Source organism: Diceros bicornis, chromosome 5 (assembly GCF_020826845.1).
Source record: "Diceros bicornis minor isolate mBicDic1 chromosome 5, mDicBic1.mat.cur, whole genome shotgun sequence".
In the NCBI taxonomy this organism is placed as follows: Eukaryota; Metazoa; Chordata; class Mammalia; order Perissodactyla; family Rhinocerotidae; genus Diceros; species Diceros bicornis.
The window spans coordinates 13,846,456-13,861,279 of NC_080744.1; the positions used below are offsets into that span (position 1 = coordinate 13,846,456).

Genomic DNA, 14,824 nt, shown 5'->3' on the forward strand with positions numbered 1-14,824 from the left:
AAAATCTTCAAATTTATAACTTGCATCTATCAGCTATATCTCTGTTTATGTGTAAATAATACTGTATTGTTGAGTTATAGCTTTCTGGGCAGAAACTGTATTTCATTTATTCATACATTAGAAATAATAAACTTTTTAGAATAATGTAGGGCTACATTAAAATGTTTGGTATCTTTGAATCATTTACACCTTTTTTATACATTTCAGAATCATCTTTCGAATTACAGAAATCTGATTGAACCTATAAAATATCTTTTGGTTTTCCCGTATTTAAGACAGTCCAGATCTACCCTTTTTGATTATTCTCAGAGGTCCCAAGTGAAATGACTGGTGAATACAAACCTAGTATCTACAAAAACTATTAATGGAACAAAGAAGATGGATATAGTTTGTTATGTTGCTATAAATCTGATTTCTCTTTAAGCCCTTGGATATGTACCCATTTACATGTCGGTTTTGATTTGTAAAACCTTGTTCTGTCATTATTTCAATGATCTCTAGGTGCATAGTGTACCGGGACAAGATTTCCTGGGAAACTGGTACTAGAAACTACAAAATATTACTTAACTGAAATTCCCGTAAGATCAACCTATGTATATGTACTGCTTTCCTTTCCAGACTCATAAAAATAAAATTTTGGGGTAGACGCTTTTTGGCAATATAACTGAAAATACATTAATAAAGGGACACTTTAAATGTCACCATTATTGAGAATGCCTGTATTTCTGAGATCTGAGATCCGCAACCTCCTTAACATCCACATTTCTCACTCTCACGTCTTATTCAACCGGTGTTGTATACTTTTATGCCTCCGATTTTTTGCTTTTTCTGTTCCCACAGTCAATCTGCCTTTCTGTCCAGCAAATTCACACATTGTCAATTATTTTTAAAATACCATATCTAGCACACTTAAAACTATTCTTTCACTTACATTTATATAAGTGTGTATACACACATGTATGTACACACACACACATATATATGGCCGTAATCAATTCTCTAATCAGAACCATTCTTAACATCTACTTTCTCTATTCCTAGGCGACAGTACATTACGAGAGAAAATTATCAAACCAGAGTGCTATAGAAAGTTACTATAGATTTATGCTCCTTTACTTCAACAATACTTTCTCTTCTGTTCGGCAAATTTCTTATCCCCTGTTCACTTCTTACTTTATTTCTCAGAATAATTACAGTCACGTGCCCCATAGCAACGTTTCGGTCAACAACAGACCGTGCATACAATGGGGGTCCCATGAGATTAGTGCCATATAGCCTAGGTGTGTGGTAAGCTATGCCATGTAGGTTTGTGTAAGTACACTTTATGATGTTAGCACAGTGACGCAATTGCCTAACAATGCATTTCTCAGAATGTACCCCCATTGTTAAGTGACACATGACAGTATTATAAACCACTTCTTTGTTCCTCAGGCCCTTCATTATAGTCAAAAGGTCATCTCTCCTCTAACCTCACTAGGAATTCAGTTCAAATGCTTGACCTCCTATATGGAAGACAGTCTGCTAGACAGTCTGCTAAAGCAGTAATTCTTAACCTTTCTTCTTCCTCCACATAGTCACATTTTAACACATTAGTCACATCTCTCATTAATTAAATCCAGAGATTCTGGTGATTGGAAAACTAGTTTGAAACTAGCCACCCACCATGCCATCACTATTCTACAGGAATCAAAGTGAGTAAGATGACTCAGGCCTTTCCCACATCAAACAACTCTGCCTTACATCTTCATCTCTTTAAAATTTCTACATTGAGCCATCTTCTTTTGCTCACCTTTGGTTTCAGAAAAGGCTTTTTTTTTTCGTTATCTGTACGTCTGCTTCCCATCTTTTCTGCCTGCTCTGGGATCTTCGGAAAGTTATCCCTTTATTTTGTATTTCTGCTTACTCCTCTTACTGTAAGCATGTTTATTATCTGTCTTTAAACAAAACAAAACTCCTCAGTTACCATCCTTTGAAGCTATAGTCTATCCCTTTCATGCCTTTTGCTACCAAATTTATGGAAAAATATAACTTTTACTCACTTCTAATAATTCCTAACTGGTTTTTGTTGTTGTTTTTAGCTTACTTCAGAATGATCTTTTTAACATAATGTTTAATTTCTTTGTTTATTATAGGAAATATAAAACAGAAAAAATAAGCCATATATTTATAACAGTATTGTTAACATTTGTTTTTGTATTTTCAGCCTTTCTTTTTTGATAGGCATACATATGATTTTTTTGTTTTATAAAAATGGAATCATTAATATATAGTAAGTTACTTTTTAAAAAAATTTATATTGTGAGCATTTTCCTCAACCATTTTGATATTCTTCAAAAATAATTTTTTATGGTACCAAGTTCTATGATTATTGGATATTTAAGTTGTTTTTAATTTCTTGCCCTAGGATAGATACCTAGAAATAGAATTATTAGGTCAAAGCATAAGAACTTACTTCAGGCCATATATATTGCACAGTTGCTTTCCATTAAGTACTAATTTCTACTTCTACCAGCATTGTGTAAGAATACCTGTATAACTTCAACCTGGTCAGCACAAGATATTAATCACTTTTTCTTATCCTTATAGCTTGAGAAGCAGATCATGGTATCTCTTTAATTTGTAGTTCTTTATTACTAGTGAAGTTAATATTTTTTTGTAGGAAATTTTAATCTGTTTTCAAATTCTCTCTCAGTGTTCTTTTTCTATTTTTCTATTTAGGAATTTTTCTTGATGGTAAGAGCTCTCTTACGTGTGCGTGTGTGTGTGTGTGTGTTAAGGATTAATTTTTGTATTTATTGAGGGAGTTTTCCCAGTTAGTTGTTTGGCTTTCAGTTTTCAGTGACTTAAGGTTGTTTAACATACAGGTTTTTCATTTTTATGAAATGAAAAATATCTCTCAATCTTTTTTATTTGGATTTCTTCAATTGTTTGTTGTACTTAGAGAGTTTTGTCTTGAAATGAGTTAAACATTATTATGTTTCCCTCTAGATCTTTAATTATTTGGTTGGGGTGGTAATTATTTTACATTTAATTCTTTATTCCTTCTGGAATATATTTTGATTTATGGAATGAGAAATGGAACTAGCTTAAATGTTGGAAAATAGTCTATTTCTATAATTTGTTGAATAATCCATAGCTTTCTCATTGATTTGATGTTTATTTTATTAAATATTAAGCCATTTCAAAGCTTTATGTTCATTTCTGTTGATTTGTCTGTCAATTTTGTGCAGATGTTACTGTTTAATTTTTTATAGCCTTATAATTTAATATCTGATAAGCCCAATCTTCTTCATCACCCCACTCACACACATTCTTCTTCTTTTCTTAGATATTCTCCCTTGTTTATTCTTCTGGATACATGATAGAATTATGCTGTTGTTTTCCAGAAAAAACAATCTCATTGATATTTTGATGTGATTTGCAATAAAAATTTTTATACAGAAAGAATAAGCACATTTGTTATTATTCTTCTCATGTACAATCATGAGGTGTTTTTCATTTATTCTGAGACCCAGACATTACTTTTAGGGGTATTTTATTGTTATGTTGCTATTCTGAATAGAATCTTTTCCTCCATTTTATCTTCTAGGTTTATTTATTTATTTATTTATTTAGTATCCAAATACTTCAGTGAATTCTCCTATTGATTTTAAACATTTTATAGTTGTTTCACTCTTAGGATTTGTTTAGGTATGTAAGCATTATCTGCAAATAATCTTTCTAAAAGTTAAGCCTTGTTTTTGCTTATGTTATATCTAATTGCACTGACCAGAACTTGCACTCCAGTGTTAAATAGTTATAGTAAGAGTGGACATCCTTGTTTTTTATGATTTTAAGGGAAATAACTCTCCTGTTTCATCGTTGGGTTGATGTAGATAATTTTCATGTGAGAAAGTAGCCTGTTTTCTAGGAGTTTTTATAGTGAAAGCGAGTTAAGTGTTATCAGAATCCTTTTCATCTTGGATTCAGATTTTCATAGTTTTGCTTTCTTAACTAATTAATATACATTGTATTTTAATATCATTAGATTGCTAATATTAAATAATTCTTGCATTCTTGGGATTAAACCCTAGTGGGTTTTTCGACTTCCTGTTGTGTTAAATTTACTAGAATTTCATTTTGAATTAGAGTGTAGTCCATCTATTAGAATATTCTGTAGATAATTTTCTGTCTGTTCTTATTATGTTTTTAGAATTAAGGTTATAGCCAGCTTTATAAAATGAATATTCTCTATTTTTTGAAAATTTGGAAGAATTAGTAAAATTTCCAATTCTTTCCATTTGTTTCATCATTATTAGTCTTTTCAAGTTTTCTTTTAGCTCTTGGGTCAATTTCAGTATTTTGGGTTTTTTTTTTTTTTTTTTTTTTTTTTTACAAAAATCCATTTTATTGAGGTTTTCAAACCAGATACTAGTAGAGGTTCATACATGGTGTCATAGTTCTCTGTTACATTCCTTTTCTCATTTTAGCTTTGTCGGGCTTTTTTTTTCTGTTTCTCTTTTTTTTTTTTTTGATGAGGAAGATTGGTCCTGAGCTAACAATCTTCCTCTACTTTTTGCATGTAGGTCGCCACCACAGCATGGCTTCGATGATCGGTGTAGGTCCACAGGGGGGATCTGAACCCCGGGCTGCCAAAGTGGAGTGTGCGATGTTAACCACTACACTACCGGGCCAGTTCCTACTTTTGCTTTTTTTTTTTTTTTTAATTGTCTTTAATACATGAAATGTAATTACTTTTGCTTTTTTAAATTAATTAATGTATGTATTCCCATATTGTCTCTTCAAAGTTGTTTTTTCCTCTAGCTCTAGTGAGATGTAATTGACATATAACACTGTGTAAGTTTGAATAAGGTTTAAACATAATGATTTATATATGTATATATTGCAAAATGGTTACCACAATAAGGTTAGTTAAGATATCCATCACCTTACATAGTTATAATTTTTTGTGTATGGTGAGAACTTTAAAAATCTACTCTCTTAGCAACTTTCAAATAAACAATACAGTATTGTTAACTATAACCATGCTATACATTACATCCCAGAACTTATTCATCTTATCGCTAGAAGTTTGCACCCTTTGACCACCTTCACCCACTTCTCCTGCTCCCCTGCCCTCGCCCCTGGCAGCGACCAACAAATCTGTTTTCAGTTTCTATGAGTTCGTTTTTTTTAGATTCCACATATAAGTGAGAACATACAGTATTTGGTTTCTCTGTCTGACTTATTTCACTTAGCATAATGCCCTCAAAGTTCATCCAAGTTGGGGCTGGCCCCGCGGCTTGGCGGTTAAGTGCGCACGCTCTGCTACTGGCGGCCTGGGTTCGGACCCCGGGCGTGCACCGACACCACCTCTCCGGCCGTGCTGAGGCCGCGTCCCACATACAGCAACTAGAAGGATGTGCAACTATGACACACAACTGTCTGCTGGGGCTTTTGGGCGGGGGGGGGAAAGGAGGAGGATTGGCAATGGATGTTAGCTCAGAGCCGGTCTTCCTCAGCAAAAAGAGGAGGATTAGCACGGATGTTAGCTCAGGGCTGATCTTCCTCACCAAAAAAATAAGTAAATAAATAAATAAATAAATGTAAATAAAGTTAAAAAAAAAAAGGTCATCCAAGTTGTTGCAAATGTCAGGATTTCCTTCTTTTTTGTGGCTGAATTCCATTGTATATATATACACCACATTTTCTTAATCCATTTCTCAGTTGTTTCCATACCCTGGCTATTGTAAATAATGCTGCGATGAACCTGAGGAGGCAGATACCTCTTCAAGATAGTGGTTTTGTTTCTTTCAGATATATACCCAGGTGAGATTGCTGGATCATATGGTAGTTTTATTTTTAATTTTTTGAGAAACGTCCATACTGTTTTTCCATAGTGGCCGTACCAGTTTACATCCCCACCAACAATGCACAAAGGTTCCCTTTTCTCTACATCTTCGCCAACACTTTTTATCTCTTGTCCTTTTGATAATAGCCAAAGTAATAGGTGTGTGGTGATATTTCATTGTTTTGATTTACATTTCCCTAATGATTAGTGGGTGGTCTACTGGTTAAGATTGGGCGCTCTCACTGCTGCAGCCTGGGTTCGTTTCCTGGTCAGGTAACCACACCACCGTCTGTCTGTTGTCATACTGTGTGGCAGCTGCGTATTGCTCTGATGCTGAAAGCTATGCCATCAATATTTCAAATACCAGCAAGGTCACCCATAGTGGACAGATTTCAGTGGAGCTTCCAGACTAAGACAGACTAGGAAGAAGGACCTGGCCACCCACTTCCAAAAAATATTGGCCATGAAAAACAGCAGAGTGTTGTCTGATATAGCACTAGAGGATGGTGCTAAAAAATAATGGGCAGGGTTCTGCTCTGCTGTACACAGTGTTGCTAGGGGTCAGAATTGACTTGACAGCACTAACGACAAAGATCATTAGTGATGTTGAGCACCTTTTCATTTACCTGTTGGCCATTTGAATATCTCCTTTGAAAAAATGTCTATTCAGGTCTTTTGCCCATTTTTTAATTGGGTTATTTGCTTTATTACCATTGAGTTGTATGAGTTCCTTATGTATTTTGAATACTAGCCCCTTATCAGACACATAGTTTGCAGATATTTTTTCCATTCCGTAGGTTGCCTCTTCATTTTGTTTATTGTTTCTTTTGCTGTGCATAAGCTTTTTAGTTTGATGTAGTGCCACTTGTTTTTTTGTTTTTGTTTTGCTTTAGTTGCTTCTGCTTTGGGTGTCACATCCATAAAATCATTGCCAAGACCAGTGTCAAGGAGTTTACCCTCTATTTTTCCTGTAGGAGTTTTATGGTTTCAGGTCTTACATTTAAGTCTGTAATTCATTTCAAGTTAATTTTTGTGAGTGGTGTAAGATGGGGGTCCAGTTTCACTCTTTTGCATATGAATATCCAGTTTTCCCACACCATTTATTGAAGAGACTCGTTTCTCCATTGAGTATTCTCGGCTCCCTTGTCAAATATAGTTGACTATATATGCATGGGTTTATTTCTGGACTCTCAATTCTGTTCCATTGATCTGTGTGTCTGTTTTTTGCCAGTGCCGTACTGTTTTGATTATTATGGCTTTGTAATATAGTTTGAAATCAGGAAGTGTGATGCCTCCAGCTTTGTTCTTCATTCTCAGGATTGCTTTAACTATTTGGGCTGTTTTGTAGTTCCATTTGAATTTTAGGATAGTGTTTTTGATTTCTGTAAAAAAATGCCATTGGAATCTTGATAGGGACTACAATACATCTATAGATTACTTTGGATAGTATGAACATTTTAACAATATTAATTCTGCCAGTCCTTCTTTCTATGTTATCTTTCTATGTATTTATGTCTTCTTCAATATCTCTCATCAATCTGTTATAGTTTTTATTGTAGAAGTTTTTCACTGTCTTGGTTAAATTTATTCCTAAATAATTTTTAATGCTATTATAAGTGGGATTGTTTTCTTTATTTCTTTTTCAGATAATTGTTAGTATGTAGAAACAAAACTGATTTTTCTATGTTGATTTTGTATTCTGCAACTTTACTGAATTCGTTTATTCTAACAATTTTTTTGGTAGAGTCTTCTGGATTTTCTATTTAAAAGATCATGTAATCTGCCAACAGAGATCATTTTACTTCTTCCTTTCTGATTCAGATGCCTTCTTTTTGCTTTTTTTGCCTGATTGCTCTGGCTAGGACTTCCAGTACTATATTGAATAGGAGTGTTGAGAGTGGGCACCCTGATCTTCTTGTTCCTAATCTTAGATTTAAGATAAAGCTTTCAGCCTTCATCATTGAGTGTAATGTTAGCCATGGGCTTGCCGTATATGGCCTTTATTATGTTGAGATACCTTCCTTCTGTACCCAATTTGTTGAGAGTTTTTATTATGAATGGATATTGAATTTTGTCAAATTGCTTTTTCTGCATCTATTGAGATGATCATGTGGTTTTTATCTTTCATTCTGTTAATATGATGTATCACATTTGTTAATTTGCATATGTTAAACCATCCTTGCATCTAAGGGATTAATTGCACTTTATCATGTTGTATGATCCTTTAATGTGCTGTTGACTTCTGTTTGCTAGTATTTTGTTGAGAATTTTTGCAGCTATATTTATCAGGGATATTGGCCTGTAGTTTTCTTTTCCTGTAGTGTTCTTATCTGGCTTTGGTATCAGGGTAATGCTGGTCTGGTAAAATAAGTTTGGGAATGTTCCCTCCTCTTCAATTTTTTAGAAGAGTTTGAGAATTGACATTAATTCTTTAAATATTTGGTAGAATTCACCAATGAAACTGTCTGGACTTGGGCTTTTCTTTGTTGGGAAATTTTTGATATCTGATTTAATCTGCCTACCTGTTATTGTGCTGTTCAGATTTTTGATTTTTTCATGATTAAGTCTTCATAGGTTGTAAGTTTCTAGAAACTTATGCATTTCTTCTAGGTTGTCCAATTTGTTGGTGTACAGTTAATAGTAGCCTCTTATGATCTTTTATATTTCTGTGATATCAGTCATAATAGCTCCTTTTTCACTTACAGTAGTATTTATTTGGGTCCTCTTTTTTTCTTGGTTAGTCGAACTAAAGGTTTGTCAATTTTGATTTCTTTTCAAGGAACCAATTCTTGGTTTTATTCATCTTTTCTATTTCATTTATTTCTGCTGTACTCTTTATTATCTTTTTTGTTCTGCTAATTTTGGTGTTAGTCTTATTTTTCTAGTTCCTTTAGCTGTAAAGTTAGGTTATTTGAGAGCTTAAAAAGGATGTGTTTATTGCTGTAAACTTCCATCTTGGAACTGCTTTTGCTCATTCCCTAAGTTTTGGTGTGTTGTATGTGGATTTTCGTTTGTCTTAATATATTTTTTATCTCCCTTTTTGATTTCTTCTTTGATCCATTGATTGTTCAGGAATGTCTTAATTTCCATGCATTTGTGAATTTGCCAGCTTTCCTCCTATTATTGATTTCTAATTTAATTCCACTGTGGTTGGAAAAGATACTTCATGTAATTCTGTCGTCTTGAATTTGTTGAGACTTTTTTTGTGTCCTAACAAGTGATCTATCCTAGAAAATGTTCTCTGTGCACTGGAGAAGAATGTGTGTTCTGCTGCTATTGGAGGGAATGTTCTGTATATGTCTGTTAGGTTAATTTGGTCTGTAGTCTTGTCGAAATCCACTCTTGCCTTATTGATGCTCTGTCTGAATGATCTATCCATTATTGAGAGTGTGGTATTAAAGTCTCCAGTTATTACTGTATTGCTGTTTATTTCCTTTGTCTATTGGTGTTTGCCTTACATTTTTACGTCCTCTGTTTTTGGGTGCATAAATATTTACAAACGTTATATCTTCTTGATGGATTGACCCCCTTATCATTATATAATGACCTTCTTTATCTCTTTTAACCTTTTTTTTTCTTGAGATTATAACAATTTATTGATTGGAAATTTCACTGAGCACTAATTCTTTTTTTAATTGAAGTAACATTGGTTTAAAACATTATATAAAATTCAGCTTTACATCGTTATATTTCAACTTCTGTATACACTACATCATGTTCACCACCAAAAGTCTAGTTTCCATCTGTCACTGTACAAACGTCCCTCTTTACCCCTTTTACTCTCCCCCACACCCCTTTCCATCTGGTAACTGCCAGTCTGTTCTCTGTATCTATGTGTTTGTTTATTAGTGTTGTTTTTCATCTTCCACATATGAATGAAATCATACAGTATGTGTCTTTCTCTGTCTGACTGAATTTCACTTAGCATAATACCCTCAAGGTCCATTCATGTTGTCGCAAATGGGACAATTTCATCTTTTTTTGTGGCTGAATAGTATTCCATCGTGTATATATACTGCACCTTTATCCATTCATCTGTTGATGGGCATAGGTTGTTTCCAAGTCTTGGCTATTGTAAATAATGCTGCAGTGAACATAGGGATGCATATATCTTTTCAAATTAGTGTTTTTATGTTCTTTGGATAAATACTCAGAAGTGGAATAGCTGGATCATATGGTAGTTCTAGTTTTAATTTTTTGAGGAATCTCCGTACTGTTTTCCATAGTGGCTGCTCCAATTTGCATCCCACCAGCAGTGTACATGGGTTCCCTTTTCTTTACATCCTCTCCAACAGTTGTTATTTCTTGTCTTTTTATTTTTATTTATTTATTTATTTTTGAGGAAGATCAGCCCTGAGCTAACATCCGTGCTAATCCTCCTCTTTTTGCTGAGGAAGACCAGCTCTGAGCTAACATCTGTTGCCAATCCTCCTCCTTTTTTTCCCCAAAGCCCCAGTAGATAGTTGTATGTTATAGTTGCACATCCTTCTAGTTGCTGTATGTGGGACACAGCCTCAGCATGGCCGGAGAAGCGGTGCATCAGTGCGCGCCCGGGATCCGAACCCGGGCCGCCAGTAGCGGAGCGCGCGCACTTAACCGCTAGGCCATGGGGCCGGCCCTCTTGTCTTTTTAATAATAGCTATCCTGACAGGTGTGAGGTGATATCTCATTGTGGTTTGATTTGCATTTCTCTAATAATTAGTGATATTGAATATCTGTTCATGTGCCTGTTGGCCATCTGTATATCTTGTTTGGAAAAAATGTCTGTTCAGAGCCTCTGGCCATTTTTTACTGTTTATTTTTTTGTTGTATGAATTCTTTATATATTTTGGATATTAATCCCTTATTGGATATATGATTTGCAAATATCTTCTCCAAATCGCTAGTTTTCTTTTCATTTTGTTGATGGTTTCCTTTACTGTGTAGAAGCTTTTTAGTTTGATGTAGTCCCATTTGTTTATTTTTTCTTTTGTTTCCCTTGCCTGAGGAGACATATCCAAAAAGATATTTCTAAGACCAATGTCAAAGAGCATACTGCTCATGTTTTCTTCTAGGAGTTTTATGGTTTTAGTCTTATATTCACATCTTTCATCTGTTTGGAAATAATTTTTATTTATAGTTTAAGATAGTGGTCTACTTTCATTCTTTTGCATGTGGCCATCCAGTTTTCCCAAAACCATTTATTGAAGAGACTTTCCTTTCTCCATTGTGTGTTCTTGGCTCCTTTGTTGAAAATTAGCTGTCGGTAGATATGTGGGTTTATCTCTGGGCTCTCAGTTCTGTTCCATGGATCTGTGTTGTCTGTTTTTCTGCCAGTACCATGCTATTTTGATTACTATAGCTTTGTAATATATTTTGAAGTCAGGGATTCTGATACCTCCAGCTTTGTTCTTTTTTTTCAGGATTGCTTTGGCTATTCGGGGTCTATTGTTTTAGAATTCTTTGTTATATTTCTGTGAAAAATGTCATTGGGATTTTGATAGGGATTGCATTGAATCTGTAGATTGCTTTAGGTAATATAATTCTTCCAATCAATAAGCATGGAATATCTTTCCATTTCTTTGTATCTTTGATTTCTTTTAACAGTGTCTTATAGTTATCAGTGTACAGGTCTTTCAACTCCCTGGTTAAATTTTTTCCTAGGTACTTTATTCTTTTTGCTACGATTGTAAATGGGATTGTATTCTTGATTTCTCTTTCTGCTAGTTTGTTATTAGTGTATAGAAATGCAACTGAGTGTTGTATGTTGATTTTGAACCCTTCAACTTTACTGTATTCATTTATTATTTCTAATAGTTTTTTGGTGGATTCTTTAGGGTTTTCTACATATAAAATCATGTCATCTGCAAATAGTGACAGTTTTACTTCTTCCTTTCCAGTTTGCATACTTTTTACTTCTTTTTCTTGCCTAATTGCTCTGGCTAGAACTTCTAATACCATATGGAATAAAGGTGGGGAGAACGGGCATCCTTGTCTTGTTCCTATTCTTAGAGTGATAGCTTTCAGTTTTCACTCTTAGATACGATATTAGTTGTGGGTTTGTCATATGTGGCCTTTATTATGTACCCATTTTTTCTATACACATTTTATTGAGAGTTTTTATCATAAGTGGATGTTGAATTTTGTCAAATGCTTTCTTTGCATCTGTTGAGATGATCATATGATTTTTATTCTTCATTTTGTTAATGTGGTGTATCATTGATTGATTTGTGTGTGTTGAACCATCCTTGCCTCCCTGGAATAAATCCCACTTGATCATGATGATCCTTTTAATGTATTGTGTTGGATTTGCTAATATTTTGTTAGAATTTTTGCATTTATGTTCTTCAGTGATATTGGCCTGTAATTTTCATTTTTTCTGTTGTCCTTGTCTGGTTTTAGTATCAGGGTAATGTTGGCCTTGTAGAATGAGTTAGGAAGCATCTCCTTTTCAATTTTTTAGAAGAGTTTGAGAAGGATAGGTATTATATCTTCTTTGAATGTTTGGTAGAATTCACCACAGAGACCATCTGTCCTGGACTTTTGTTTTTTGGAAGATTTTTTATTACTGTTTCAATCTCCTTGCTGGTGATTGGTCCATTCAGATTCTCTATTTCTTCCTGATTCACTTTTGGAGGTTTTATGATTCTAAGAATTTATCCATTTCTTCTGGGTTATTCAGTTTGTTCATGTATAGCTTTTCATAGTATTCTGTTATAATCTTTTGTGTTTTTGTGGTATCCATTGTAATTTCTCCTCTTTGGTTTCCGATTTTATTTATTTGAGCGTTCTCTTTTTTTATGGTAAGTCTAGCTAAAGGTTTGTCAATTTGGTTTATCTTTTCAAAGCACCAGCTTTTAGTTTCATTGATCTTTTCTATTAACTGTTTTGTCTCTATTTCATTCTTTTGCATTCTGATTTTTTTTTTTATTTCCTTCTTTCTACTGACTTTGGGCTTCATTTGTTCTTCTTTTTCTAGTTTCTTTAGGTGTAATGTTAGATTGTTTATTTGATACTTTTGTTGTTTCCTGAGGTAGGCCTTTTGTATTGCTATAAACTTCCCTCTTAGTACCACTTTTGCTGCATTCCGTAGATATCGGTATGTCATGTCTTCATCTTCATTTGTCTCCAGGCATTTTTTTATTTCTGCTTTAATTTCTTCATTGATCCAGTACTTGGTTCAATAGCATGTTGTTTAGTGACTACATATTTGTGACTTTTTCACCTTTCTTCTTGTAGTTGATTTCTAGTTTAATACCGTTGTGGTCAGAAAAAGATGCTTAATGTAATTTGTCTCCTTAAATTTATTGAAATTTGTTTTATTTTCCAACATGTGGTCTATTTTTGAGAATGTTCCATCTGCACTTGAGAAGAATGTGTATTCTGTTGCTTTTGTGTGGAATGTTCTATGTATCTATTAGGTCTTTTGACCATTTTTTTACTCAAAAGTCTGTTTTGTCTGATATAAGTATAGCTATCCTTGCTTTCTTTTGTTTACCATTTGCTTGAAATATCTTTTTCCATTTCTTCATTCTCATTTTTTGTGTGTCTTTAAAGCTAAAGTGAATCTCTTGTAGGCAGCATATCATTTGGCTCTTGTTTTTTACCCATTCAGCCATTCTATTGTCTTTTGATTGGAGAATTTAATCTATTTACATTTAAAGTAATTGTTGATAGGTAAGGACTTATTAATGCCATTTTGTGAGTTGTTTTCTGACTGTTTTATAGATCCTTTGTTCTTTGCTTCCTTTCTTGCTGTCGTCATTTGTGATTTGATGGCTTTTTGTAGCGGTGTGCTTTGATTCCTTCATCATAATCTTTTGTGTGTCTACTACAGGTTTTTCCTTCATGGTTGCCATGAAGCTTACATAAAATATCTTATAACATCCTATTTTAAGCTGATAACAGCTTAACTTTGATAGCATACAGAAACTTTATGGTTTTATTTTTTTCTCTCACATTTTAGGTTATTGATGTTACAAATTACATGTTTTATATATTATGTATCTAGTAACAAATTATAGTTATGGTTATTTTTTAAATGTTTATTTTTTATCTTTTAAACTAGAGTTGTAAGTGAATTATGCATCACCATTAGAATGGGCTTTTTTTCCCCTTAATGCAGATAATCTACTTAATCTTTTCAAAAAAAGAGTTTCTCATTTATTTTATGCTGTTATGCTCTGTTTTCTAAGTCATTTATTTCTGTTCTATTTTCTTTCTTATTTATTGTCTTTATATTGTTCTTTTTCTTCTAGAATTGAATGTTATTTGTCTTAGTTTTATTCTTTATTATTTAACAATGAAATAGTCTTAGGCTATAAAATTTTTCTGAGTATAGCTTCTGTCTATCCTTTTAGTCTCAGCTTAAACATCACTTTTTCTGAAAAGGCTTTTCCTAAACTACCCCTAACCTTTTACCTTCCTTCCCAATCTATGTTTGAATCTCCTTTTATATGCTCTCACAGACTCCTCTAACACTTTCCTGTCATAGCATTTATCACACTGTATTATTATTATTATTATTATTATTTCATAAATACTCTTATTACTTCTTTCCAAGATGATTATAATAACTCTCTAAGTAGTCTGCAAGTTCTCATGTCTTAACTCTTCCCCATAATAATTTATCTTTGGTACTAAATGGTCAAGTCTTTCAGGGTAGGACTCACATCTCCTTTGCTGTCTTGCTCACCATGTGTTCTCAGACCTCTGCTCCTCAACTGAAACTGTCCTTCTGAAGGTTAGTATGCTGACCATCAAGTCTAAAGTTTTCTCAATTTTCACCAGCCTCTTTATCTAATTAGTTTAATTTAATAAGCATTTTTTTCAATTACAGCAGTTTTAGGTTTACAAAATAATTAATTGCAAAGTCCAGAGAGTTTCCACATGTCCCCTTTCCCCCTACACATAGTTTCCTCTATTATTTATATCTTGTATCAATGTGGTACATTTGTTAAAATTGATCAACTAATATTGATATATTATTATTAACCATAGTCCATAGTTTTCATT

At 33.5% G+C, this 14,824-nt stretch overlaps 1 protein-coding gene across 6 annotated transcripts in view; it reads left to right on the plus strand.

Annotated features, from left to right (window-relative positions):
- RALGAPA1 (Ral GTPase activating protein catalytic subunit alpha 1) overlaps positions 1-14,824 on the plus strand; it is a 247,265-nt gene that overhangs the window by 160,600 nt on the left and 71,841 nt on the right. The gene's annotated exons all lie outside the window — the stretch shown is intronic.